Raw genomic sequence first — 7412 nt, forward strand, 5'->3', positions numbered from 1 at the left:
TAAGGCAATGAATATTGTGGAGGGCGTGGCTCATCACATAAAGGTGTATAACATCTCAAGGGTTTCACCAATCACCACACAACTTTGTAGGCATATGACCACACATAATCTGAGGGGACCCCTCCATTATTGACCCCATCAAACAAAATGGGGGCGCTAGAGAGCTAATTTCTTATCTAGGCCTAACTGCCATATCGATTTTTACTAAATTTGGTAGATATGTAGAACAGGACGCCTCAAGGTGACTGGAGAAATTTAACTCTAATTGGCAACTGGGTGGCGCTATAACAACAGAAAAATGCTTAAAAATGGCTAAAATGCGACCGATCGCTGTGGCTCCCCCTGTGGACGAATTTTGTTGTTTTTTTTCTATTTTTTGGTATGGCTAAGTCATGGTATGGTATGCTGTACATAATCACAGAAACTGTCAGTGTGTCATTCTGTCAGTCAGTCATTCTGTCTGTCCCATGTTTTTCTACTCACTGATGTGGTCAATCTATGTGAAACTGCACATAGGCATTGAGGATTGGCATAGGTAGAAGGTGACAAAGCTACCAATGGACTAGTTTTATATTATCTTTCTTCTTGTTTGTGATCATTATGAACACAAGGAGATGGAATGGTGGATTCTTCTTTTTTTTTTTTCTCAGATATTTGTTTTTTTCTGCCACAGACACCTTGCCATGTCTTGGATTTATTGTAGGCTACTACCTTTGACTTGCCCGCAGAAAACTCAATAAAAAGATTTTAGACAGACAAACAAACAAAAACTTTCACTCTTGGGCTGCAACTAATGACTTTTTTATTTTTATATTAGGTCTATTCTGTGAATTATTTTTTTTCAACCACTCAAATTATCATTTGGTCTATAAAACATGAAAAACGTCCATCTCGATTTCCAAATGCCTAAGGTCACATCTTCTAGTCCAGAACCCACAGAGATTGAGTTTACTATCACATAAGACAAAGAAATGCAGCAAATCCACACAACTGAGAAGTTGATACAAGGGAAATACAGTGACTTATTTATTGCAGCATTCTTTTCACTGCCACACACTGCACTGTAATCCTGTGTATACAGTATACAGTAAATATCTGTATATACTGCTGAAACTGTATAACTGTTGTATATATGTTGTCAAAGATTATTTTTAGACCTACATACCTGAACATAATAGCTATAAGTTTATGTTTTCCTATCTTTGTTCAGCCTTGCTATCTGTGTTTACCAGTGTGTCTATATTTGTATCTTCCTGTACATTTGTTACATTTGTTTTCAGCTCAGTCTGTGTGTGTGTGTGTGTGTGTGTGTGTGTGTGTGTGTGTGTGTGTATTGTGAGTGTCTGACAACCCAAATTACTACTATGTGTCAACCCTCCTGACCAGTAGTTGACTCTGATCTTTAAGGGATATGTTTCTTTTTAATGACAGATGTCTCGGCCTATCAGAGTGGTCGCCACTCAATCTTCTCCACAGGTCGACCCAAGCTTCTTTCCCTTTCATCGGATGTGGACTTTCCGGCTCCAGTGCAACAATGATAGTGAATTTAAATCAAGGTTTTAAAAACATCCCTTTAGAAACCAGTGATTCAAGTCACAGACACTACAGACATGTTTTTGTAACATGCATGTAAATCCTTCAGTAATTCTGGATATGAGGGAGTGTGTGTTAATATTTTTTAACATATATATCATGACTTTCCCCTAAGCTATAAATATGCCTCCTGAGTGACTGGGGGAAAATGCATGACCCTCCCTTCACCATAAATAACCATATTTCACAGTTTCTGGCAATAATAATGGTGTGATTTTGGAGATTTTTAAAGATAACATGACTTTCAAACCCACACGATACCTTTGGGGTTCTGAGAGTATTTAAAATAACATGAAAAACAGCTGTTTAAAGTTGAATCACACCACCAGCTCCCCTCTAATGAGTAACGAACAGTCCCTTATAGCTTCCCCAATGTTTTGTGAGGGTTAGGGTTAGGGTGAGCCTTTTGTTTGCTCCTCTTTATTATGGAAAAAAAAAATCTGTACTATATTTTGGTGCTTATTCTGTCAAAGCTGTTTAGAAATTGTTTTTCTCCATGAATTCACAGCAAGACGCTCTTATTAGGCTACCGTGTCTCAATAACAGTTAAAGGAGTCCTATCAGGCTTTTCCTGTTTAAGATAATGAGGTAAACAAATGTAAAAGTAATTCCTGGACTACCTCAGGCATAAGATTGTTGACTACTCTGTTACCATTGTTTTTTCTACTTTTAAACAAGCTGACATCAGCTCATGATGGATTGCTTCATAAGGTCTTCTGCTTCAGGCACAATACTGCAAGTGTTCACATTACATACACAGTTGATTTCTCCCCAGTTTTGGATTATGATATCTGCTGGAATGTGTCCAGTTGTGTTTTAACATAAATTGTTTTTTATTTCATGGTAGAAAGTGTCACTCTACATCATTGCAGTAATATCTGACTGAAATAACGCTGCAGAGATGCCAGATTCAGAAGACCTGAAAATGCTGACCAGTCAGAGCAGACTGGGCTTTTATTGAGAGGGGGGCTTTAATAAAGAGACAGTTGCTTAAAGGGGATGCTTAGGGTGAACACAGGTGTTTCAGCACAGACAGTAGAAGGAAAATAAAGTGTTTTTTGGCCATTAAAGCATGTGAACATGTTCTAGTTAAAATCTTAAATACAAGTATGAACCAGAAAATGAGCATAACAGGTCTCCTTTTAACAAAATTTTAATGAAACATGTTAAGACAAGCTTTTTGTATGTGCAGACCTCAAAGGAACTTGAAAAGTTGAAAGGCCAAAATCTGACAGTTTTTTATTCTGTGACACTGTCAACCCTGCCACCTCACTTTTGGACCCTTTAGACAAACACTTTTAGAGTGATTTTAGCTTTGGTGTGCTAAGACTCAGACAGGATCATGTGGACGTTTTGTCTCCGCCGGTGCAATCTGATGATTCTTTCCTCGACAAAACCTTCTGCAGCAGCCAGAAAAGCACCTTTGGAACAGCACCGAGATGTTTATAGGCTCTTATAAAGCCAGATCTGTGAGAATTTTTATGTGTTGAGTGACATCAGCGGCGCCATTAGCAGGAATATGGAGTGAATTAGGCCGGCGTTTCAAAAATATACAAAGAGTCTGCAGAAAGACAAGGCTTATGTCAACAGCGGCTTGTGTTTCTGCTCTCCACTCCCCCTCATGTCGCCTCGTGCTGACATCAAACAGATCTCAGCAGCACAGTTTGGGAAAATGCAAGATGCTGGTAATAATTATTTGCTCCTCACTGTCTCATTAAATAAGTTCATTAAAGCATTTAGTTCCAGCAGCTTAGTTTGTTTTTACACAGATTAAACCTGGAGAGGAGCTTTGGCAGCATTCAGGGAGTGTAATCTTGGATCAGGACATATAAAATCTTTTAGCTGAGAATGCAGTGAAAATAGGAAAATTGAGGGGCTTGTAGGAGACTTAGGGAGCAGAATAATCTGCGAAAGCCCTAGAGTGCTGGGGAGAGAAACAGCAGCGGCGGAAAGACGCAGGAAGACCAATATAGACAGAAATTGGAGGATGTGTTTTCTGGTCAGGAACCCATTGCTAAAATTAGCGAGGATGTAAATTCCTCAGCGTTGCCGGTTTTCAAATCGGCGCATGACACAGAGAGCTGCCAGGAGAACATAAAACAGAAAAAAAAAATTAAAATGGAAAGGCGGCGGTATAGGAAGATGTCATACATGAAGAGTGCCATGGTAATGTTTTCCTTCTTCCTTATTTCTTTTCAAATTGACCTTCGCCCCGAGAACAAAGACATCTAACAAGCCACAAGAAGGAGGAGAAAAGCTCTGAAAGCGAAAGCCGCGGCCCCCACACACAACAGTCCATGGGGGGAGGCTCAGGCCCTGGACGCCAAGCCTTCAACACAATCACCACACATGCTATTGTGGCCTGCAGTAAAGCCCTGGTATGGCTCAAATCTGCAGCTAACCCCCTCCCAACCCCACCCTCACCACCAGGCCTCACCCCACCTCCCCCTCCCACACCCCTCTCTTTCTCTGTCTCCCCATGCATCCCTGTCATTTACAGTCCTAATGACAAGACACAAACTTCCACACATTCAACCCCCGCAGAGCGAGGATAATCACATTATAGCTGACGACAGGGACATAAACCAAACTCCTGCAGCAGTCAGTTTGGACGCACTCAGACGTGGATTTGCATAAATCCAAACAGTATAGTCAGCAGCTCAACAGTGTGGCTCTGCTCCTCTTTTTCCATCGTGGATGGAAGACAGCGAGGGAGAAAAAAAGTATCCACCACGCTGCGAAACACAGAGGGAATGGATGGATGGAGATGGAAAATAGTGGAAGACTTTCTCAGTTTACAGTCGCCACACAAAGCCAGGACTATTTGTAGGCATCCTATTGGTTTAACAGCGGCAAGAAGTACACAGCCAGCTGTATGTCAAGGACTCAGAAGGGACTGAGTGTCAGATTCAAGTTCCCATGCTCCATCTGCATTGGTCTTTTTCTTACTTCTCTGTTGACTCGCGGACTAATTCAATATCTAAATATTGACATTCTTCTTTCTAGTGTGTGGCTCTTATCTTAGGAATGCATTTACCCCTTTTTGACTTGCATCAATCAACCAAAGCTGATAATTTTCAAAATGCAAGGCGCCAGGGACTTCCCTGCCACTGCAAGGTCAAAGCGAGTGAGATAAGGTAAAGTGGATCTGTCAAGGTGAAGCACAAAGTGAGCAGGGGCATGTTTGGACTTGAATTCTCTGGCTTGAACATTTACATCTCAGGACATCCTTTTTTTTTTTTTTTTTTTTTAGCATTTTCACCTTTATTTGACAGAGCAGACTGGAAACAGAGGGAAAGGGGTATGACATACAACAGAGGCCCCAAGGCCAGAATAGAACCCAGGACGTTGCGGTGATGTGGCATGTGCTGTAACCACACGGCTACCGAAGCTCTCCGTGAGTCTTGCAATCTGATGCAACATGCCGCTAACGCAACATTTGACGCTGACAGTTACACGCTTTCTTGCTTGCCCACTGTTATGCTGCATTCCATTCACGGTCAGTCATTGGAAGTTCCCAAATGAAACGTCTGACCTCTGATCTCCGGTTTAGCGTCGGGAGAAAGATATAAGTGTAGGTAATGAGAGAAGTCGGCATTACATCAGGTTTATTTACGTTCTTTGTGGTTCTGGGTCAGACTGACTGCCTCTGACGCTTACTATACTCCAGTGGAAAGTTTATTACCACCTGGGTCTTGTTTGTGTAGTTCAGACGACCAAGTCAAAACGTCTGCTGTGAGAAAGGCCTGTTCTGGGCCAAAGTATGAAAACTGTAAGAAAATGATATGACAGAGAGTAAAATAAACAAACAGAAAAGAAATATGCTTTAGGCATAATTGTTTAAAACTTTTTTCATGCTCCAGCATAATGGTATGTCATATCAAGTAACCTATTCTACTTACTGACCATGAAATATTCATTACTATGGAAGTTCATAGGGGACATTATTAAAATGATAATGTAAGCAATAGCAATAATCCCATTTGTATTTTCATTTCCACAGAGTCGTATAGGTGCTATATGTCAAAATAAAATGGAAGGCTGTTTGACATTTAATTTTCAAAGTTGTACCCCACTGTCATAAATCACGTTAAAGCATTAATCACATGTGTTTTGATAGATTTGTGGTCATGTAGGGATTATGAGCATATAAAATACATTAAATTATTATATTTAAAAATCTGCCTGTAGTGAGGTGATGTCTTAATCCTAATGCAAAGGGCCATTCCACTTTTTCTAAAGGGAGATAGGCAGAATTTCTTACATCCAGCTTCGACTTCAAAGCAGCAGAGGAGTTCATGGTAGAAGAAAATGTGATGTCATGTGGCGGGTCCTTTCCCAAGACAGGTCGCAGTCTTCGTTTAATGAATACAAACATCTGATATTTTAAGTTTACTTTTATGTCATGCTTTAATATCTGGTTTATTAGAGAATAAAAATCCACAAAATATTCTCAGTAACTGCTGTAAGAGAAATCATGTGTGTTTTGTACAGTGCGTGTGTGTGTGTGTGTGTGTGTGTGTGACACACATCAGGCCCAGTTCACTGAGGATGACTTGTCCAATTGGACTCAAAATCCATGTCTCCAAAAAAAAAGATGATTTATGGGTCAGTGGTTTAAGTTAGGTTTGGGTTAAAACGCAGAGCTTTAAATGAGCACAATGGGGGGCACGGGCACAAGAGGACTGTGGGTGTTTGGGTCAGGCAAGTAGTTATGGTTAGGGTAAGTCCTCAGGAAATGAATGGAAGTCTATGTAATTTCCTCAGAAGTGGCCTAAAATGTGTGTGTGTGTGTGTGTGTGTGTGTGTGTGTGTGTGTGTGTGTGTGTGTGTGTTCGTTTAAATGTAAAACTATTAATACCACACTGTGAAAATACTCTGCTACCAAGTCCTGCCTTCAAAATCTTACCTCAGTAAAGTTTATATTTACAGCAAAATGTACTGAAAGTACCAAAAGTAACAGTACTCATTCTGCTGTAAAATGGTCTGTCAGTGTTTTACTATTACATATGATGCTTTTGGATTTATATTACTGCTGCATTAATATCTGTGTTGTTGCATTTTACTTATTATAACTCTAATTTTAACTCATTTTGAGTAGTTTATTCTACAGTAATACAACATATTCTATCAGATCATCATACGTTTGTCATGTGGCTGTCCCGTGAGAACCACGTAAAGTGTCTTTTTCCATGGTGTCGGAAAAACAGCCCTGTGTTCAGCTTTGTGGTGATTCAGTGTCCAGCTCATACAAGAAGGTTTTCAATAGTTGATTTAGCTCAAGAAGCAGGGGAATTTTCTCAACCATAACAGTTCACTTCAACCTTCAGTTTATCAGAAGGTAACTAAAGCTATCAGATAGATAGCAGTAATATTTCCCCCTGAGATGTACTGGAGTAGAAATTTAACTGCATGTGTTGAATGCAGTGTTGGGGAGTAGTGAATCATACATGTGATTAAACCTGGAAGGCAGGTGTCTGACTGATAGACACTGCGTACAAAACCAAAACTGACATTCCTTATACTTTCCCATGACTAGTGGGCTATTCCTTTTTTATGGCCTATGAACAAGTGGGCACTGTTGGCAACTCATCTACATGGCATTTTTTGGCATATTTTTGTATTATTTCATACTCTATGTACATTATCAGTTATAAATAATCAACAGAGTAGTCTGAACTACTTTTCCAAGCCGCTTTAGTAAACTAACATAGATTTGTAACTGGGGTACCTTTGCTATAACTTTTTTTCCAAGCCGCTTTAGTAAACTAACATAGATTTGTAACTGGGGTACCTTTGCTATAACTTTTTCCACTCTG

Source organism: Epinephelus fuscoguttatus, linkage group LG7 (assembly GCF_011397635.1).
Source record: "Epinephelus fuscoguttatus linkage group LG7, E.fuscoguttatus.final_Chr_v1".
Classification (NCBI taxonomy): domain Eukaryota; kingdom Metazoa; phylum Chordata; class Actinopteri; order Perciformes; family Serranidae; genus Epinephelus; species Epinephelus fuscoguttatus.